This window comes from Ictidomys tridecemlineatus, chromosome 16 (assembly GCF_052094955.1).
Source record: "Ictidomys tridecemlineatus isolate mIctTri1 chromosome 16, mIctTri1.hap1, whole genome shotgun sequence".
In the NCBI taxonomy this organism is placed as follows: domain Eukaryota; kingdom Metazoa; phylum Chordata; class Mammalia; order Rodentia; family Sciuridae; genus Ictidomys; species Ictidomys tridecemlineatus.
Genome location: NC_135492.1, coordinates 29,420,998 through 29,444,601, shown reverse-complemented (window position 1 = coordinate 29,444,601; position 23,604 = coordinate 29,420,998). Strand labels below are relative to the sequence as shown.

General features: G+C 36.4%; 1 long non-coding RNA gene and 1 other non-coding gene across 2 annotated transcripts in view; one reads left to right on the top strand and one right to left on the bottom strand.

The window, feature by feature from the left end:
• Nucleotides 1-21,606, top strand: part of LOC144371512 (uncharacterized) — an 81,743-nt gene extending 60,137 nt beyond the window's left edge. The window contains exons 4-5 of the long non-coding RNA XR_013431477.1: nt 17,924-18,006; nt 18,155-21,606. This is a non-coding gene — a long non-coding RNA (uncharacterized LOC144371512). The remainder of the gene's footprint in view (nt 1-17,923; nt 18,007-18,154) is intronic.
• LOC144371547 (U6 spliceosomal RNA) lies at nt 1,675-1,777 on the bottom strand. The gene has a single exon (XR_013431502.1). It is a non-coding gene; the product is annotated as a U6 spliceosomal RNA (small nuclear RNA).
• Nucleotides 21,607-23,604: the final 1,998 nt, after the last annotated feature.

The following is a 23,604-nucleotide window of genomic DNA, read 5'->3' as shown; positions in this document are numbered from 1 at the left end:
TGACAAGTTATTAAAAAGTTGGTATAATTTTATGATGTGTAGGTAACACAAGCTAAGACAATGATAAAGATAATAAAATTTCACACATGAAAAGGCAAAAGCTAATCACTGACTAGGTCAGGTGGAGCTTTACCTCCGTTTTGATTTAACTGAGCATGAAGCCATATTAAACATACAAAGTTGTTTCTCACAGCACAGAAATCAGCCCCAATAGCTACTACTATAGAGATCTTTAGATAGGAATAGAGTCCTACCATGACTAGCAACTACTATTTAATGAGTACATACTATGTTCCCAGGCTCAGTGCTAAGCATTTTATTCATGTGAATTTATTTAATTTTCACTATAAATCTATTAGGTGGTTATCACTGAAATCCTTACTTTTTCAGGTAAAAGCAAGACTTAAAAAAAAAATTGAAGTTCCCGAGGTCACATACTCAATACAAAGAAATGAGTTTCAAGTCAGGTCTATTTGGCTACAAAGTTAATATTTTTTTAACCAAATACATAATTCATACAGCATCAGAAATCATAACTAATTTTATGCCAAGTATACTGTTAGTGATCAATGTTGTCTCTAAAAGAACATCTCCATTTTGCAGATGGAGGGCTGAAATAGGGCTGGTTATTCCTTGCCTTGGGTTATCTAGAAAGCAATAGTTTGCTTGAATTAAGTCTTTCTGATCACTGGAGTCCAGTCAAAACATATATTCTTTCTTTTGACTAACTTCTGCCAGCAATTAATTTATATCCTCAAGCAAATGATCTGATTGCCTTATCTTATATTGTATAACAGAAAATGCTATTATTAGATAAGATATTCTACAGGACTATGAAAAATCTCTATTCCAGAGAATTTAACTTGATTTCATCTTCTGAAAATGAGTCTCACATGTTAGCTAAGTTCTGGGTGAATCAGAACGTGATGGTCAACATATATCATCCTGGCTCTTCATCCTAACACAAGAATCAGAGACAAGATGTATTGACTATCACTGCTCATATGAGTCTGATGATGATGATAGCATCTCTGCAGCTAGAGACATGTCTCTCCCCTCAAGAAAGGGAAAAAAAAAAGCTTTTGGATTCTGTGGAGCAAACTTTAGCAAAACCTTAGATAGAATATTTAATTTAAACTTTCTGAGACTTTTCATTGCACTTTTGAGTAAGAACAATAAAACCAAGTTCAGAATGGTAGGGAGGATTTATCTATATAAATAATCAAGAATGACACATGATACATAGTAAAACAATTTGCTTTTATTTCCTTCTTTCATTTAGTAAAGAATTTTGAGTTTGCTTATGAAAATGATTCCAAAAATGTTACCTCTTCCTCCTTCCTCTGAACTAGTGTAGAAAAATCTTTATAGCAAGTCGAACACTGTAAAGGACTTTCAAAATGAATACCTTTGAAATATTTGGGTTTGCTATTGGAGAACAATTTAGCAATATCTAACAACTTAAAAATTCAAATACTATTTGTTATAGCAGTCCCATCTATGGGAATTTAACCTACAGATAAATAATATATGTACAAGTCTATTCATCACAGCATTAATTTCAAAAGGAAAGGAATTTTTAAATATAAATGTTCATCAATAGAGGATTGATATATAAAATATTATGCACAGTAATCCATACAAGGGAAAATATACAACTAGACAAGATTCCAGAATATATATGAACACTTCATGAATTTACGTGTCATCCTTGCAAATGGGCCATACTAATCTTCTTTGTATCATTCAAATTTTAGTATATGTGCTGCTGAAGCAAGCAGCCAGAATATAATTTTAATGGAGAAATGTAGAGTATAGAACATTATAGCCAGGTATAGTAGCACGCGCCTGTGAACGTCTAGTGCATTTGGGTCCCTGGGTAAGGGTCGCAAAATCACCGGGTAAGGGTCGCAAAATCACTGGGACACAGGGGATGCAGAGCCAAGGCAGCAATTGCAACTGCATGCTGAGGTTTATTTGCAAGTTTCTTTTATATTCTTCTTCTAACAAAGCAATCAATTCTTCAGTAACATTTCATCTACATTGCCCAAACATCATTCTCAGGAGGTACACAGAGCTAAATTCAGATTGTTCCTGTTCATTGATAAGTACCCTCCCAAAGTCCTTTGCAGACATTATCTAATCCTCGAATGTACTGTTCCCAGGTCCAGTATGCAGGAAGCTTCTTCCTCTAGGCCAAACCATGCAGAACTTGTGGCTTGCGATAAGGGGAAGAGAACTTTTCCTTCTCCTAGCTGAGGTTTGCCTCAGCTGACCTAAATCACAGCCACAGCTCTTTGCAAAGTGTCAGGCTGAGGGAGCTAAACTCTGCACACTTAAACCCCAACACGCGCCAGTAATCCCAGTGATTTGGGAGGCTGAGGCAAGAGGATCACATGTTCAAAGCCAGCCTCAGCAACTTAGCAAGGCCCTAAGAAATACAGTGAGACGCTCTCTTTAAATAAAATATAAAAAGTGAAAGGGATGTGGTCAATGGTAAAAACATTCCTGGGTTAAATCCCTGGTACTAAAAACAAAACAAAAGCCCAAAGAACATGATGTGTAATATACTTCCTTAATATTCCATAGGAGAAAAGATAAATATATATTAATATTACTTTCATATTCATAAAGAAATTAAAAGATACCCAAAGAATTTGTGGTTCTGGTGGAAAGGGTGGATAAAACTGAATACAAGGGTAAGATGGGTGGGGAGATTTTACTCTATTTCACATTTTTTTAAAATGGCAAATTTTAGTAAATGTTTTAAATGTTCAAAAAAATTTTAACCGGATTTTTATCTGCTTATTTCCACTAATGCCCTTCGATCTCACACAGCTTCTAATAGACAAATGGATATACTGAGCCAGAATCTACCAGATTTTTTTACATAAAGACCATCGTCCAATTCTGGAGACAGAGCTACTGCACCCATGCCTACTTACATTCTTTCAATTTTGGTCACTATTTTCATATTCTTATGCTTTTCCAACAGGACAACATGGTAGCCAATCAGAGGTGGAGTGGTTGCACCACTGGCTTTTAGTAAAACTAACACATGCCATATGCCTTTGAGGTCATCTTCAGGAAAACTCCTGACACTTAATTGGACTGTGAAGCACATTACTGAATTTTTTTTTGGTACCAGTTATTGAACCCAGAGACACTTAACCACTGAGCCACATCCCCAGCCCTTTTAAAAATTTTATTTAGAGACAGGATCTCGCTAAGTTGCTTAGGGCCTCACTAAGTTGCTGAGGCTCGATTTGAACTTGTGATCCTCCTGCCTCAGCCTCCCAAGTAACTGGAATTACAGGGATGTGCCTCCACACCCAGCTAAGAATGTAAATTTTAACCATAACTTAAAGATCTTCCTGCAATGAAAACTCCAGATCGAAATTATACACACACACACACACACACACACACACACAAATTCTATCAAACATTTAAGGGAAAAAAACAATCTGAAACTGAAAAAATAGAAGAGGAGTGAAAATTTCACAACTCTTTTTATCATGCCAGGATTACTCTGATACCAAAACCTAGCAAAGACATTTTGGGAAAAGAAAATCCAGGCTAATATCCCTCATGCCTACTAATGTCAAAATCTTCAACAAAATATAAATGGTCTCTTACTTAAGGATAGTTTGACTTCATATATATATATATATATATATTGTGATGGTACAAACAAAGGCTCTGCATTCAGTAGAAACCATACTTAGAATTCTGAATTTTGATCTTTTTCTGGGCTGGCAATATGCGGTATAGTACAATAGTCTTCTGTAATGTTGGGCAGCAGTAAGGAACCTCAGCTCCCAATCGGCCATATGATTGTGAGGGTGATATGGGACATTCTGCAGTGGACTATGTTGCTAACCTGGGATGGTCAGTAGGTTATAAACAGTAGATGCATTTTCAACTTATAATTGATTTATCAAGACATGACCCTATCTGTATTAGTAAGTTGAATTTAGAAATACATAAAAAAGTCTGTGCCAGGCATGATGGCTCACACCTGTAATCCTAGAGACTCTGGAGGCTGAGGCAGGAAAATCACAAATTCAAGACCAGCCTCAGCAACTTAATGAGGCCCTAAGCAACTTAACAAGATCCTGTCTCAAAATAAAAAATAAATAAGGACTAGGGATGTAGTTCAGTTGAGTGCCAAAAAAGGGGGAGGTGGGATTCAATATTCAATTATTAATCCATTCAATCAATGTAGTTTACCACATTAACACAAATATAAATCCAATGATCATCACAACAAATATACAAAACTTATTTGGTATGAAAAACACTCAGAAAATTATTAATAGAAAGGAAATTCTTTATTTTGTAAAGGCTGTCTATGAAAAACGTACAGCTGTATTAATATATTAAAATTCTTTTTTTAAGTAAAGGGTATCTATGAAAAAAGCAATATGTATTAATATATTAACACTTTGTCTCTAAGATCAGGAAGAAGGCAATGATTCTCTCGCTTATTCTGTTAAAGCTAGTATAGAATGTCTTTGTACAATTAACCTACAAAAAGATATAAGCATAAAAGTTGAAAAGGATAAAGTAAAAGTCTTAATTTACAGATGAGTTCACCATCTACACTGAAAATCAAAAGCAATCCATTTTTCAGAAAACTAATTACTAAGTGAAGTTAGTAAGATTATAGCATACAGGTAAGTACACAAAAATTAATTATATTTCTATATACTAGCAACAATCAGAAAATTATACTTTGAAATGCTATTTATAATAGCAACAAAATATAAACATTTAGGAATTAATTTAGAAAAAAAGTAAAATCTTTACACTGAAAACATAACAAAACTGCTAACATAAATTAAAGAAAATACAAATAACTGGAGACAGAACTTTATGGATTGAAAGAAACAGTGATATTAAAATGTCAACTTTTCAAATGGATCTATAGATCCAATGCAAGCTCAATTTAATCTCATCAAGATTTTTTATACAAATTGAGAAAGTAATTTTAAAATTTACATAGAATTTCTAAGGTCTTAGAATAATTAAAACAACAGTAACAAAAAAGAAATCTAAATTGAAAAATTCATATAACCTGATTTCAAGATTTACTATAAACCTGCAGTAGTTAAGACAAAAGTGGCAAAATAATTCAAAACAGAAAGAAGAATTATTGCAACAAATTGTTCTGGACTAAATGTATACTGTATAAAAAGTTAAATAAAAATTAACCCCTGGGGCGGGAGATATATCTCAGTTGGTAGAGTGCTTGCATCAAATGCACAAGGCCCTGTGTTCAACCCCCCAGCACTACAAAAAAAAAAAAAAAAAAAAAAAAAAAACTTAGACATGACCAGAACATCATGTCTCAAATTATAAAAATTAACAAACTAATTTAAAATATCAACACTTCAAATGATCTTGGAGAAGAATTTAAAAAGCAGATGACTGGATAAAAATATCTGATGAAGATATTGAATCAAAAATTTATAAAGTGTCACTGAAATGCACACTTAAAATGATTACTTCATACACTTTATGTTAAATATGTTTCTTGCAATAAAAAGGTAAAATATATAAAGCACTTTTAAAACGTAAATTTAAAAAAAACAAAATGGGCAAAAAAAGAAATTGAACAGACATCTCACAAAATAAGATATTCAAATGGCCAATAGGTACATGAAAAAAGATGTTCAATTGCCAGGTGTGATGGTGCAAGCTTGTAATTCCAACAGCTTGGGAGGCTGAGGCAGGAGGATCACAAGTTCAAAGCCAGCCTCAGCAACTTACTGAGGCCCTAACAAACCTTGGGAGCCCCTTTCCCTAAATAAAAAAATTACAAAATAGGGCTAGGGATGTGGCCACTGGATGGAGTGGCCCTGAGTTCAATCTCTGGTATCTCTGCACCCCCTCCCCAAGAGAAAGTAAAATGGGCTGTAAATGTGCCTCAGTGGTTAAGCATCCCTGAGTTCTATCCCTGGTATATAAAAAAAGAAAAGTAAAAAAAGTTCAACTAAATTAATCAATGAGAAAATACACATTAAAACCACAATGCATTATCATTGTGAAGTGGCTAAAATTAAAAAGACCAACAACATAAAGTATTCACAAGCATGTGGAGCAACTCTCATGATCTGCCAATGGAAATGCAAAATTGGCTATTTAGAAAACATTTTAGGAGCTTTTTAAAAAATTAAACACAGTCTGGTGGTGTAGCTCAGTGGTAAAGCATGTGCCCAGCATGCATAAGGCCCTGGGTCCAATCCGTACCACCCAGAAAAAAAGAAAGTTAAACATACAACTAACTCAAGTTTCATACCTTCAATGCTTGGACACATTAGCCTGATAGTCATTGCTGAGAGGAGTGTCCCATTCACTGTAGGATATTCAACAGTATTCCTGGCCTCTATCTACTAGATGCCAGTAGAACCCTCACAGTCATGACTAGAAGAAATATCCTCTAACATTTTTAAATGTCCCAGAGGACCAAACTGCCTCCTGTTACTTTGGAATTTTAGAAAACAGATGCATTGAACTGCATATTTGTTTCCCAACAAAATTCTATGTTTAAATCCTAACCTCCAATATAATGGTGTGAGGAGATGAGGCATTTAAGTCATTAAGGTGGTATATTCTCAGGAATGGAATTAGTGCTCTTATGAGAGGGAACCCAGAGAGCTCTCATCCAATTTTCCAATATGTTAGGATACATGAAAATGTTAGCAGTCGACAACCCAGAAAAACGACCTCACCTTGCTCTTGCTCTGTTGGCACCTTGCTCTTGGCCTTCCACTCTCCAGAACTATGAGAAAAAAATATTGTCTAAGTCACTTAGTCTGAGGGACATTATTACAGTAACCTGAACTAGGACAAAGACTTGTCAACAAATATTCCTGTGAATTCTTGTCTGGGGCTGGGGATCTAGCTCAGTTGGTACAGTGCTTGCCTTGCAAGCACAAGGCCCTGGGTTCAATCCCCAGCACCACACACACACACACACACACACACACACACACACACACACACACCAAAAAAGTTTGAATTTTAGTCTGAATAACTCAAAAAATCTGGAAAGAGCCCAAATCTCCCTCAAAAGCGAAGTGAATGAACATATTCTAGTAATGCCATACAATGAAATAATGAGTATATTTTTTCACTTTTCTCACTTGTCACCCCCACCTAATCCCATGCATAAATTAAATTTCCATGAGAAAAAAAACATTGCCAGTTTTCTTCATCAGTGTGTATGCAATATTACTGTGGTGCCTAGAACATTGCAAATATTAATTAATGCCACAGGCGATGAAGCAGATGAAGATGGGAGGAGTCGGGAAACAGGTGGAAAGGTGGGATATTCTCCTAGTCCTCAACCCCTGCATAGCCCTCATCAAGTTCTTCCTCCTCTTTAGGGATGCTGTTGTGTCCCAGGTTCTGGACAAGCTGGACTGAGCCAGAGAGTAAGCTATGAAGTGACAGATCCCTAATGGGTATTTCTGTGAATGATGTTTGTGAATCCAGGTATATCAGAATCTATTTACATGTGTACTCTTAATACTTTGAGGTATGTACCTTAGAATGGAGTTACTAGATCATCTAGTAGTTTTGCTACACTTTTTAAGGGATCCTTAGCAAAGTGGGGGGCGCGTGGAAGTTGTGACTCTGTGGTAGAGCGCTCGCCTTGCACATGCAAGACATTGGGTTCAATCCTCAGCACCACATGCAAATAAACAAGTAAAAATAAAGGTATTTTGTCCAATTACAACTAAAAACAAAAGATTGTAAAGTGTTCCAAGGATTTTTTTTTTAAAGTTGATGACTTATTCTAGAACATTCAAACTTTGCCTGACTAACTTTTGTTTGTTATAAGACAAAAACAGGCATCCTGTATAAAGAAAAAAAATTTAATTCAGCTCCAGGTTCTGAGGCTGTCCTAAATATTTATATTTATATTACATTTATATTCTATTTATATTTCTCTTTTTGTCAGCTTTTTTGCTGTTGCAACTAAAAGGAGACCTGACCCACACAATTGTAGATGAGGAAAGGATTATTTGAGGGCTCATGGTTTCAGAGGTCTCAGTCCAAGGACAGCAGGCTCCATTCCTCAGGGCTCAAGGTGGGACAGGACAACATGGCAAAAGAGTGTGGTGGAGGGAAGCAGCTCACATGGTGATCAGGAAGCAAAGAGAGACTCCACACTCCAGAGACAAATAGAGACAAATAGAGACCCCCAAAGCCATTCCCCCAATGCCCCCTCCTCCAGCCACACCCACCTGCCTCCAGCCACCACCCAGTTAATCCCATCAGGGAATGATTCACTGGTTGGGTTAAGGCTCTCATACCCCAAACATTTCTCCTCTGAACCTTCTTGCTTTGCCTTACACGTGAGCTTTTTGGGAACACCAAATCCAAACTATAACAAACTTCATCATTTCTTTTAGTACACTTTGTTAAATCCCATTAACTTCTATTTTTCTCTTCCCAAACAGAAAATCCTTTGAAGGCAGGATTCAGATTTCTTGTATTTGGGTATATGCCCAATATCTGGAACATATGGTTCATGAGAAATAGTTGCAACATAGTTTTGAAGGAAATTAAAGATGATTATTTGAAAAGTTCCATAGGAAGATTAAATACAAAAGTCAATTATATGTCACCTCTAATGGTCTATTAAAGCTGCGCTGGAGGGACTTGGTTTGTGGCTCAGCAGAAGAGTGTTTGCCTCACACGTGTGAGGCACTAGGATCCATCCTCAGCACCACATTAAAATAAATAAATAAATAAAGTTATTGTGTCCGTCTACAACTAAAAAAATTAAATTAAATTATTAAATTAAAATTAAAAGCTACCTGAAGGACTGTGCCAAGAGGAATTCTGAGGTCATATAGAGGCTTAGATGAAGGAGTGCAGGGACTAATTAGCAACATAAGTGGGGTGTGGAAATATCTCTTCCTAGAATAGATGCCAACCCTCTTGCAGTTCTAATATTCCATGTAGGGAAATATAATTAGTTTTGTCTTCAAATCTCTTTTTTAATACTTTATCCTAAAAATCTAATTGCTCCATTTTAAGTAAATTAGATGTGACTATGTTGCAGAATCTACTGGATTAAAAAAAAACTTAAATATTCCCCCTTCAGTCTGTATCCCTAGCCCTGGCATCCTCCAAGATCAAAAGTTCCTTATAGAATTCTTCATGGGTATATACAACTACATCAATGCAATTTTATAATAATATGAGGCTGTTCGATTTGAAATTACTCACACTGCTTTCATCTTGGGACTCATTTCTTATCAAAGCAACATTCAGAGGCAAATATATATAGCCCACATTTTAATTTTATTTCTAGTTTCATGTCTTTGGTTTTATTTACAAAAAGTTATACATCGTTCGAAAATGAAAACTATTCAAACATGTATTATTGCATTATTTCTTCAATCTTTCTTTTGCAAATGGATGGCTGTCTGATATATAAGAATTTACTGGCTAGGCTTTAAAAAAATAATGATGCCTCAGAAAAAAGACTAACAGAATACATTTGAATGAGGCATCTGTAATCATTTCAGCATCCATCTCAGAAAAAAAGAAGACATCTATAAATTAAGTGCAGGTACATTAGTATCTATGTGGGTGACATAATATGTTGGCATATCACTGTATTAATTTGCCTACAGATTGATACATGGAGTTGGAAGTGAACTGCAGATGTCACTCCCAAAGAAATCCTTTCATTTATGCCATTTAGATATGTTCAAAGATTATAAGGCTCCAGAGAGCACATGATGTGCATATCTTAAGCTCACCCTGGAATGTGTAGAAACAACAAATGAGAAATTGAAATTTTTATTAAAATCTAAGTGATACTACTTTAATAAAGAGAAGAAATTCCAATTTCTTTTATTTAAGAGACTAAAAAAAAGAACTATGAATGCTCTTTTTCATATGCATGTATGTGGAGAAGAATCAATAAACAAGACAATGGAAAATAATATTGCAACCAAGGCATACAAAAATACTATATTGAATTTTATAACACTTTTTTTTAAAACACACTCACATTCATTATTTCATGCTCTCCTTTCAAGAAACCTGTAGGGTTTGTATGTCAAGTTTCATTACTCCAAGATTTATCTAACACTCTTTCCACTACTATTTTATAATAGGGCTCATGGATCCAGAGAGAAACACTATTTGCATGGTGGCTATATCTGGTGACTCACAAGAATCAAAAAAAAATGAATTAGCAATATTACAAAAGCCAAGGACACTCTTTCTTACCTTGGCAGTAAGATTTTCTTTATAAACATTTAATCAGAAAAAAATAGCAATAAATACATTTATTTTACTATGTTGAAATGGACATTTTCTCACAAATAATTTTTGACTTGCCAGGACAAGGGGTAACTCTAAGACATGGTCCCAATGACTATGTGCAACATTCCACTTTTGTCATTTATTTTAAAAAATAATAATAAAATCAATTTAAAAAAAAAACTTCCACTGTACCCATTCAAATTATAATCCACATGGAAGTAAGAATTTTTCTGATTTCCATAGATTATTTTAACCTTATTCAAAATACTATCTGGTAGAATTTAATAAAATAATACAATATTGAAAAATAAATAAATAAAAGCACTGCTTTTAATTTCCTTATCCTCTTATTAACTCTCATATTTAACCTTCTCTCTAGCCTTCAAAAGATCAAAAATCAAGAGGAAAGGATAGGAGAGAAATTGTCCTGTTTAGAGAGAGCATGTGTTTCTATTTAACTTAAAACTAATACATGTGCGGCTGGGGTTGTAACTCCGTGCCAAAGCGCTTGCCTAGCATGTGTGAGAAACTGGGTTCAATTTTTAGCACTGCCTATAAATAAACAAATAAAATAAACGTCCATTGACAACAATTCAAAGATGTTTTTAAAAACTAATACATGTGTTATTTATTCTAGGTCTTATTAGAAATACAAATTAAAAAAAACATTTATTGAATGCTAGCAGTATACTAAGCAGAGTCAATAAATTTGCTTTTAAAGATACTAGCTGGATCTCAATGTGTGCTCTTTTATTATGGAGAGCAGAAGCATCCTCTAGGGGTACAGGGCTCACACTGAGCCATGTTGATCAGGGGAACATTTCAACTCATCTTATGAAATGAAGTGGACACACAGCATCAGGAGTCCCACAAGCTTCTGAACTCCCAAAGCCCCTCTCACCATGTTTAGACCTTGGTCTATCTAGGCTAAGAATCTGGCCTCTGTACTGAGTCTTAATTCAAAATCAATTCTTCCAGTCCCAGCTGACCTTTATTTCGAGGCAGTAAGAATGTGAGAAAGTATTACTTATTAAGATACAAATTTAAATTTTTTCAGCATGCAGGGTGGCTCTACTGATTGTTGTTTTACAGGTAGTAGACCAAACCTGACCAAAAAGTTTTCCTCCTCTGCTATTTTCTTGCTCCTCCATTTTCCCTTTTGATTGAACAACTGTTTGGGGTCCACCATGCAGCTAGAAGTGTGTTCCAGTTATCACCGATTTACTGTTCAATAATGAGAGGGCAACTCCTTCTTCTCACATGGCTCCTAGTAGTCACAGGAGCTGGTATCTTTATTGTGATCCCTCCCCTTTCTGAGTGACCTTAGAAAAAGTAATTTACATGAACAATAGTGTCCTAAAATGTAAAACGAAAGTACCAAAAACCCACTTCAGAGGGCAGTTTTCAGAATTAAATGAGGTAAACTTAAGACACCATGTATAGGAGCTCCAGTGGAGCAATCGGTTAGCACGCAGTAATCGTAAGACACTGTGTGTAGCATGTAAGTTCTCAGGAGATGTTAGGGTGTTCCTATATGCTTATACAGTTATAAAACATTGTACTTGACCATGATTATAAGCAACATTGTGAGAAATGAAATGTAATAGTCTAGTAGGTTGTTTTTCTTTTCGTACCTTTACTAATGATCTTTTCAAACAGAGCCCAAGCTGAGTGTACATCTATATTGACTTCTGAAGTCACATTAAAATATAACATCAGGACTGAGGGTGAAAGCTGTTGGTAGAGGGATTGCATAGATAGCATGCACAAGGCTCTGGGTTCAATCTCAGAAAGGGTGGGGGAAATATATATAAATAGTATGTAATATGTGTGTATATATAATATAATTGCATGTTAGGTACAGTGGTGCAATAGAGATAGGAAATAATTGCATAAGATATAAAAAGTATCACATTTCCTACCTCTATTCCACTGTTGTATCTAACATTCACTATGTATCATTCTGTCTTTTTTTGGGGGGGGTACTAAGGATCGAACCCAGAGAGAATTAAGGACTAAATCACATCCCAGCCCTTTTCATTGAGAGACAGGATCTCACTGAGTTGCTTAGAGTCTTGCTAATTGCTGAGACTGAATTAGAACTCGTGATCTTCCTGCCTAAGCCTCCTGAGCTGCTAAGACTGCAGGTGAACACCACGGCACCAGCTTTATTCTGCATAACTTTATTGCCTTGTCTTAGAGAATGGGTGCTTGAGAAGAGATCTTTAACCTAACATTAGCTCTGGCTTCTCTAGGTCTACTGAGAGATTCTTACCTGGATGGTTCAGGACTCATATGGTACCCCTGACAAAACATTCTTCAATCCTGATTTCCTTGGGTCTACTTCTCTATTGCACCTACTCAGGGTCTTCTAGAAACCTCCCCTTTCCAAGTTGCTGTTCCTGGCCAATTCTCCTCCAATCTCTCTGAAGATTTTGTCTTCTCCTTTCTTTCTGACTTAACCTCCAGACATTCGTTTTCCCATTGCACAATGGTTTAAAAAAACATACTATTCTATATTTGCTGATGTAGAAAGATTTCCAAAATATAATGAAAATTTAAAAGCAAGGGACTTTTACTTATTATCTGCTTTCTATTATTTTTTAAATTTTTAAAATATTCTTCCCATGGATACATATGTTAGCTTCCTGGGGCTGTCATAAAAAAGTACCATAAACTGGAAGGTCCAAATCACAGAAATTTATTCTGTTCTAGTTCTGGAGACTAGCCATCCAAAATCAAGTCAGTGGCAGGTTAGGCTCCTCTGGAGGCTGGAGGGAGAATCTCCTCCTTGCTCTCCCCTAGCTCCTTGTATTCCTGGCAATTTTTAGTATTCCTTGGCTTACACCTGCCTGGCTTTGGTCTTTGCTCATGTAGTCACATGGTAATTTATCTGTGTTTCTGTCTGTGCATGACTTTCCCTCTCTGTGTGTCTGTTTAAATTTCTTTCACTTTAATGAAGACACCAGTCTTTGGATTAGGTCCTACATCCCTAATCTGGGATAACCTTCTCTGAATTAAGAACATCTTCCAAGACCCCTACTTTCAAATAAGCTCGCAGCCACAGGTTGCAGAGGTTGGAATTTCAACATATCTTTTTGAACAATACAAATCAACCCACAGCACTATGTCTTACTTTTAAACTATTTTAGGTGTTAAAAAAATAAATCTTAGCAGTAAACCTGAATGGGTCATTTTCTTTTCATATTTATGCCTTGTTTATTATTCTAAATCTAACAATCATCACATATATACAAAAATATAAAAAATACAGATATCAGAAGGCACACAAGCACCCCCATATATTTACAGTTATATGCTAATTAGTGCCTTGTAACTTTCTGTCCTGAATTACTGAGATCTCTATTCCTGAGTCACTGTCCTTATGTTTCTACCCACCCTGTGTTGTGGACTAATTTGTGCCTTCAAATTTACATACTGAACTGTGGGCAAGGTGAATGGCTTAGTCAGTTTTGGCAACTATTTAAAAAAATGGACTGAATGGCCTAAATCCCAAACACATGTATTTCAATTTCTCAAAGTTCTAGAGCTCAGAAGTCCCAGATCAGAGTGCCAGCATGGCAGATTCTGGTAAGGGTCCTCTTCCAGGTGACACAGAGAAAATTTCTCCTGAATGCTTATGTAGCCTCAGGAAGATAAGAAAGCTCTCCAGTGTCCCTTTTGTAAGGGCACTAATCCCATTCATAAAAGTGCCATCTTCATGATCCATTTTTCTTCCAAATGCCCCCTCATAATACCATTGCATTGGGGTTTAAGATTTCAATATGTGAATTTTGGAGGCACATAAAAAATCAGTCCATTGCAGTGATTCAACAGAGGACCTTTAAAGAGGTATTTCAGTTTAAATAAGGTCAAAAGGGTAGAGCCCTAATGCAGCAGTCCTTTTAAGAAGAGAGACAGGGGCAAGAGTGTTGTTTGAACACAATGAAAAGTTGATGACATAACAAGAAGACAGCCATTGCAGGCCAAGGAAGAAAGTTGCAGGAGAAACCAATCCTAGGGCACCTTGGTCTTCTAGCCTCCAGAACTGTTAAGGAAAGTAACTCCTTAGGTTTAAACCTTTTGTTATGTTATTTTGCTGTGGCAGCCCTGCTGTGTTTGCATGGTTTTATTATTCTCATGAGTTTAGTTTCTCCCTCTGTGCTAAAGTTTCCCACATTGACACCTCTAGTCCCAACCTCTCAATGGGTTCAAATGTGCCACCTGACGGAGGCATCATTTAACATGTCCACACACACACACACAAAAAAAAATCATGAGCTTTTTCTTTTTCACTTCCATCCTGTACTTAGACTGCTCTGCCTAGGAACACCCCATTTCTGGGAGTCCTTCTCCCTCAGACTTCACATCCAATCACCACCCTGCTGATTCTGCCTCATTAATAACTCTCAATCCAAGTCCTATTCTCCATCCTACTGCCATTGCTTAAATCCAAGTGCTCATTTTCTCTTACCTGGGCCACCACTAATTGGTCCCACTGCATACTTGACCTCTTGACCTCTTAAGTCCATAACTTCAAGGTAACTGAAGTGATTTAAAGTGCAAGTTGGATCTTGTTGCTCTGCTTGTTAAAACCTGTGCTTTGCTACCCCATCCCTCCAGCCCCTCAACCTGCTCACAAGAACATCCTTCATCTGTCTTATACACTCCTTCAATTTGATCTCTTGCTTCTTTTTTTCTTTAATGCTATGCTACTGATATCAAATTGCTTGCAGATATTGGTTCATGTGTCTCTTCTTCTGTTGGATTAGTCCCTCTGCCAAGAATGCCCTCTCTTCTACTGCCTAACTTTTATTAACTTTAACATGCAGTCCAGGTAGACATTATGTCTTCCAGAAAGCCTCTTTGACTCCCAGATGAGGCAAAGTATTCTTTGTCTGTGGGAACCAAGCTCTTTGAGTATTCCAAAGCATGCTTAAATTGTGTCTTCCTCCCTGAATCTAAGCACCTAAGTGACAAATACTGTGTATTATGAACCATGTATTTGTAGTGCATATCCTAGTCCCTGGCAAGAAATAGTTACTAAAGAAATGCAGGCTGAGTAAACACAGGAAGTCATCTTTTATGATACAATAATTCCTGTAGCTGGGCAGATGCCTGTTATCCCAGCAATTGGGGAGGCTAAGGCAGGAGGACCACGAATTCAAAGGCAGCCTCAACAACTTTTCAAGGCCCTATGAAACTCAGTGAGACCCTGTCTCTAAATAAAATATTTTTTAAAAGGGCTGGAGAAGTGGCTCAGTGGTTGAATGCCCTTGAGTGCAATCTCTGGTATCAAAAAAAGAAAATTAAGAATTTCCATAAATTTTTCACACATGAAGGAATAAATGACCATTTCTTTGTGACTTAATAACATCTTAATCATCATTTTGTTTGGTATAGACCAGGGTTTCTCACCTTGGAACTACGGACATCTGAGCTGGGTGATCCTTTATGGCAAAAGCTGTATCCTTGGCCTCTACTCTCCTATGCCAGAGGCTCCCCACTCCCCTATTTGTGATAATAGAAAAAGTTCTCCAAATTTGATCAAATATCCCCTGGCCAGGTCAGGGATGGAGATGAGAGTGCCGGGAGGGGTGGGATTGCCCACTGGCATAGACTGATGTTTAACATCAGTTTTGAATTTCATGACAGCACTAAAGGCAAGGATTCCTAGAATATTTTATTTAATCCTCCAGAATATCAATTATTCTGTGTAAGAACAGATCTTCCATAATTTTTCATATGTTTTTAAAGCATTTTAAATCAACTATGTAAAACTTTTAAGAGTTTTTCTAATATAATTACCTTGTAAAAAGATGATATGTAATTTATTGTTCTATAAAAATATAGGTTGTTTAATATATATATATATATATATATATATATATATATATATATATATATACACTGATTCTCATATGGAAAGAAAAGAGGTCTATAATTTAATTTGAAAACTGCTCTCCTTCTGTCTAGGAGAGAGGGAGTGTTTGAAGGAAAAAGAAAGAGGGAGAGAGAGAGAAAAAAAATGAGGGCTGTTTAAATCTAAATGAGGGAGAGGGCCTTTTTCTGTTAACCCCCTCTTTCCTTTGCTCTCTGCATAAATTTTACCCACTACTATTAATCATTTTGGTCAACATTAAACAAAGAACAGTGAACTCAATTACACAGCCTGATCAAACAAAGGTCAAACCAATATTCTGGTTGAAAGAGTTTCCAATATTTAAAGTTTTTTATGAAAACTGAACTAAAATATTTTAGACATTCTTTGAGACAAAGGGACCACCTCCTCAGTGCCAGGAAGTATGGACTTTTTTTAAAAAATGAATCACATAGTCATGAACTGTATTCTCAGAAAGTTTATGATCTACTTGGGGGATATAAAAATTAATGAAATAGTCACACTGATGCGGGTATAATAACAAGTTGAATAAATGCTGTGCAAAAAAGTAATTAAGGAACATTACCCAGACTTGAGGAGGTGACACTTGAATTGAGATCTGAAGATGGAATCTAAGAAATTAACTAAAAGAGACAGTAGAACAGCCAGACATGAGGGGCTGCACTGAGCTTGGGGGAACAGAACTGGGAACTGAAATGAGAAGTCAGGAGACCTGATTGATCTGGGGAGGTCAATCAGGAACTGGGGGGTCATGCTAAGGGCGCACGGATGGGCCATCCACAGCTGTGCAATTTAAGAAATCATTCTGTAATGTGGGCTATGGATTGATTAAGCAGTATGGAAGAGATTCAGGGAAACTCTAGCCTCCCCACTATATCAAGGTCCTTCAAGATCAGGCAAAAAAGAAAAAAAATCTTTTTGTATACCATGTATGAATTTTGACAATACTATGCTAGGCAAAAAAAGCCAGTCACAAAAAAACTCCAATTGTGTGATTCCATATGTATGAAATATCCAAATAGGGAAATGCATAGAAGAATTAGTGGTTGCCAAGGTGGGGGTGAGGGTGAATAGGAAGCCACTGTTCATGGGTATAGGAAGAGATGAAAATTACCAAAATTGAGTAATGATGGTTGAACAACTTTGTTAATATATTGAAAATCAATGAGATGAACACTTTATAAGGGTGAATTTTATGGCATGTGGATTAGATCTCAATAAACCTGTCATAAAAATTTAAAAAATTCATTATGCCTTAGGACAAAATGAGCCCTAAATTTCCTAAGTAAAAACAAGGTTAAGAGTTGGCTTTCAAAATTCTTTGAGTCATGTTCTTTAAAATGTTCTTGCATTCTAAAATTCAGTTAGTTAAAAATTTAAGAATTATATTGAATCAGAATTGTTCCATCCAGACCACCTGATCAGTGATTGAGAGATCGCTCCATAATTCCCAAATCATAGTTTTTGTTAAGAAGAATTATAAGAGCACCAATCCCTTGGAATTAGATCAATTGGAATTTTACTATTTTGTCAATTCTGTCAAAGAGCAGATTTTAACTCTTAGCACAATTTTCACTTTCTACCTAAACAGCCACTTTGTAGGAATGGGATATCAATCTTGATTTCCAACCTCAGCTTTCTGTTCAAATTTAATGGGGAAGTAATTGTGCAAGAATGTGTCTTAGAACACAAATCTTGACTACCCTGTTATTACATTTACAGATGATTACCATTTGAATTGCCTTCATGCGATGCTACAAGATCACTAACACTGTTCTCTGGAGGCATACAGTATAATAAAAGTTGTAAGTAACAGCTTCTAATGACAATGAAACTGCCTAGTATTTATTCTCAAATTTGTTTTAATTTTTTTTCTTTTTATTGGTATGGGAGATTGAAACCAGGAGTACTCAACCACTGAGCCACAACCCCATCCCTTTTGGCTTTCCACAGGTCCAAATGTCACAGGAGCCACCAATCATGGAATGGAACCTACAAAACGGTGAACTGAAAAAATTCTTTTCTCTTTATAAGTTGATGATCTTTGGTATTTATTATAGCAATAGAAAGCACACTAAAGAATCATTCTTTGTTGGTTTCCCTGAACCCTGCTGATAGCTTTGAAAATAATCCCTTAATTAAACCCTTTATTCAATATTGTAATTTGATTGCACCATCTATTTCCTGCTGGGACTCTGACAAACACACATATGGAGAATAGCAGCCATCCTTTTACTGTATGACTTCACTTCATAAATTATCTCTAACACTTTCATTTATCCTATGAAACAGGTACCTAACTTCCTTTTTGACAGATGAGGAAACTGAGACTCAGAGAGTTTAAGTAACTTGCTTAAGGTCAGATTGCTAGTTAGAACCCAGCTGACAACAGAAATGAGGTCTTATTCCTCATTGTGTGTGTGTCCAAGCTCTATGATCTCCAGCCTGAAGCATAGCTTTCATTGTTGCCCTCTTACACATTTTCTCTGCACAACAGCCAAAATATCATTTTCTCTGTAGATCTGGCAAGGCCAGTATAAGGAGCCAGGGTAATAATAGGCAAAGATAGCTTATATATGCAACACATCAGCTCACTTAATATCTAGGTAGATTCTCTGGTCACTTTGAGAATTTGATTCCTTGGGATTGGAATATTTTGAGACAGTAAAAGATTGAATCTAGGGATCCAGGCCCTCTGAACTTAGCTTACCCATCCTCTTTTCCAGAACATCTCCCTGATACTCCACATGTCGAGGTACCCACTCTACACCCCCAGAGTATTTATCCCTACCAAAGTATTCATCCCATGCAATGTTGTTATAATTTGATTTCTCTTTCCTATCCCACATTATACTCTAATTATCCATTTGTCACTCATTCTCTTACTGAAGGCAAGAGTGATACCTATTATTCATATGTTCCTAGTGCCTGAAAAATGCTTGTAGCTAGATGTCAAATGTGATAAATCAGTGACAACAATGTTGTGAACAAAAACCCTTCCTGAAGGGATCCCCTCTTGGCAGTTTCATCCTGCAAGATGGGTTGTCAAGGACATTAATAAGGGAATCCTTCAATAGGAGGATAAAGGGCCAGAACTGCTGAGATTATATGTTGTTATGGTTTAGATATGAGGTATCCTCCCAAAAAAACATGTTTGAGACAATGAAAGAATATTTGGAGGTAAAAATATTTGATTGTAAGAGCTGTAAACTTATCAGTAGATTAATTGAGGTGTAACTGTAGGCAGGTCGAGTGTGATTGGAGGAAGTAGGTCACTGAGGTCATGACTTTGGAGTTTGTATTGTGTCCCTGGTAGGCAGATCTCTGTTTCCTGAACGTCATGTCTTAACTGCTTCCCTCTGCCAGGCCCCTCTGCCATGATATTCTGCTCAACCTTGGACCCAGACCTATGGAGTCAGGCAGCCATGGACTGAACTTCTGAAACCATAAGCCAAAGTAAATTTTTCCTCCTCTAAGTTATTTTTGCTAGGTGTTTTGGTCACAGTCACAAAAAAGCTGACTAAAACACATCTAAAATTCATTTTAAAATCTAAAATTCTGTCATTCTGGGTAACAGGGGTATAATTTTACGAGGAAATGGTTTTCTCACAAGGATATATGTCAATACATCTTAAACTACCTTATGTAGTTTCTACTAGCAGTGATCAAATAACTAAATATATTATAGATGATAAGAACCAGATTTCTCACTGTTAGAAATAAAAACTTTAGTGAATAAACTGATCAAAAAGAAGGTCTTTAATCTAATTAATAGCATCCTATCAAGGCCAATTTCTAAGCATGGTTATGTACGATGTTCACATTAGGAAAAGCAGGGTGAGTGTTACTGAGGAACTTCTGTAACTATTTTTATAATTTTTCTGTAAATCTCAAATTTTTTAGTTCTCAATTAAGTGGACTTATGTCACATTCTTTTAAAGCCAGGCTCTTAGGATCTAATATGTTCGGTTAAAAAAAAAGAAAGAAAGAAAAATTCACCAAGAAGTTTAATAGGGTGCAACACATTAATAGCTTGTTGTGTTACAAAGGATCATATGCTATTTGAGCTGGGATGTCATCTTGGCAGTCACAGTCCATCATGATACTCTTGAGGGAATCACCTCAGTATTGTCCCTGACAGTCTAAAGTCATTGCTGGGACATCTTCAAAGGGAAAGCTAGGCAACCCAGCCCCAAAATGAATTGCTAGAAACATCTTTCTTCTTCTATACATCATGAGAAAATGTGCCCCTGGCTGATTCCTCTGGACTCACAGGGTGACCCTTCCAGAAGTCCAAGGAGAATTGGCGTTGTCCCTCCTGCAGCTTTTCTGTTTCAAGAAAAACAACCCCAGTGTCTCTTCAGATGACATAATGATGATTTAATAGGGACTTCTTTGCTTTTGGAGTTTCTGAATTTTTTTCTTAGTCATAAAACTTGGTCAAGGAAATGCTCGCATGAGAGGCAGACTGTAAAACAGATATACCAGTAAAAGGACTCCACCGGAAGTGGCAGGGAAGGACTATCTGCTCTCTGACACCCCCCTTTCCTTAGGGAAGTACAACCTTACAACCTTAAAACTTCCCAGAATAAAATTCAACAAATTTTCCTCCAACAAAAGGTATGAAAAGACACGGGAGACTTAAATGCCCAAATAGTTTGTAGGAAAAATGTTCTAGTATATTACCTCTACTGTCCGCCAGGGTTGATCACATGTATAATTCCTGACATAGCCATTTGTTAAGTCATACATAGGGATAAGTATATCAACAACTAAGGTCTAAGACTTCATATGTATTAATTCAAAAACCTTATGATATGGATGTTGGGAAGATTGTTTTTCTTAGTTTCTAATAAAAAATGAAATAAAAAATAAACAGGTGTACACATCAATATAACTGTCAGGAAATTCTCTGAAGTGTTGTTTTGAATGTCTGAAAATTAGATCCAACCCCAATGTCCAATGATAGGGATTTATTCAACAGATGCTCTAGAATGAAGACATTAAGCTGAGAATACAGAACACTCATGAAGAAGTGGGGAAAGGAACACAAACTCTTTCCTAATAGAGTATACAATGAACTTCCAATTTTCAAAGTTTTCTGTGTGCATAGAAAATCAATCAGAAAAGACATATTCTAAATGTTAGCAATGAAAATGTTAACCATAGTTATCTCTGGGTGGTAAAACAATAGGTGGTTTTATGTTCATGTTTTTTCTTACTTTTCCTTGAAAAAAAATCCTACAATAAACAATTTTATTATTGTATTGTTTTGGTAATTTATAAAAATGGTAAACATCACCCCCCCAAAAAAAGTAAAAGATAGTTAGAAATCTAAGACAAATGAGGAGCCCAGGTAACATGAAAAATCTAACATAAAATGAATAAATTAATGTTGGAGAAAATGCATTATTGTCCCTTGTGATTTAACTTCTCCTTCCTCTTGTATTTCTTATCTTTATTTTTTAGCATAATAAATTGCTTTGGGCAGAGTTTTAGGTTGGACTAATCACCTAAACAATGTGGTTTGTGTTGTGCTATAAATTACTTGACCCAAACATGGCTCTGTTCTGGGGATATCAAAGCACATTATATATAGTTTCATTTCAAGTATCATCAAAACCAAATGATTCAATAACAAGCACCATCCTTAAGATCTTGTTCACAATTTGTGAACTTGCATAATCACTGTCACACCACTCCCAGGGCACAAGTGAAATACAAAATAAATATGAAACAGTTACAAAGGAGAATGACTAAATCACATAAAAAAGAAAATTATAGCTATTTTACATGAACCTTGGAGAATCTTTATTTGGTTATAAAGGTGGGAAAATGTGTGCTTTTGACTATGAATTATGTTGGAATTAAAACACGGAGGCTGCTCTAACATCAGTTTATTTAATATTAATGTGTTAGGGTGATTGAAAATTATAATGTTGAAGTCAAATGTGGTTAGTATAGGGAAAGGTTTGTAAGGATTGGGGAGATGGCATGGGTAGCACCAGGACTAGCTGTTGATTGGTAGAGCCTAGTGCAAAACAAAAATGCAAGAACTCTTGTCCAAATTTTTAAAAGAATCTCAAGATTGTGATAAGAGGCCACTACACCAAGCACAGACCCTTCTAAGCACAGGGTCCTGGCTGGCTACTGCGGTTACATATCCATGTTGGCAGAGATCCAACCCCTACTGGTATAGACAATAAAGAGAATTTGAGGGTCTCAGAGCTTGTACTGGTTTTACTATAGAGCAATGATCAATGCACTGTTTCTGAAATAGGCAGTAAATGTTTTCAACTGTGTGGGCTCTCTGGCCTCTGTTGTCACTATTCAACTCTGATGTTGAAGCACAAAAGCAGCCACTGGCAAGATGTGAAGAAATGAGCCTGGTGGTCTTTCAGTAAAACTTCACTGATGGGCAAGACTCATAGGAGTTTTATATCATTTTAATGTGTCACGAATTATTAATATTCTTTTGATTTTTTTCTAGCCACATACATGTGTATAACCACACTTAGCTCATTCACTGTGCAAAAACAGGGCAAGGGCTGGGTTCCATGGCGGGTGTTGATTTGGTGAACTGTGTTCTGAAGACTGATCATTACGTATTGGTGTCTATGTGTGTGTTTCTCACCTGGCTCTGTCCATTTTATTTTTGATTGATCTTCTTCTTTCTCAGTGCAGATGGACTTCCTTCATGTGACTAGGTGAGTGGAGGAGGGGCAGGGAGTGAGGTCCACAGGGAGAACTACAGTATTACCAGTCCACTTGGGTTGCCTCTGAGGAAGAAGTGCCTCTTCTGTCTTCCAGTGTATGCAAGTACAGTACTCATTAACGGGATTGGTTTGGCTTGTGTGTTTATCCTGAGTCAACCACTGTAGATAAATGGACAGGATATTCTGATGCACCAGCCCTAAGTCTTATGGCTACCTGCCCCTAGAATATCAGTGGGGAGTAGATTATATACATTTGCCATCCCCATCAGAACTAATGACCTTGGTTATGGGATGGTGGAAGGGAAAAGAGTAGGTTGCAATAAGGACATAATATTCTTTTAAGAATTGTATAGGAGTAGACTTTAATAGAATGATTTTTTTTATTGTATGTCAATTTTTAATCTCAGTAAAGCTGTTCCTTAGTAAAGAAAGTTGTTCTAAAGAAAAGGGTCCTTCTATCACGCCAACTGACTTGGATTTGCGATGACTCATCCACTACTGGGGGAAAGCAACTGTACCAAGATCCCTTTTACCTCCCCAATTGCCAGTCAAATAACTTGAAAACACACCCCATTTTTGCAGAAGTGACTCCTCTCCCAGTCACTCAGCAGCAAATGGCCTCTATTCTGCTGCCCTTCATATCCTCTACTATCCCTCCTCTCCTCCTGCCCCTCCCTTCCCATCTTT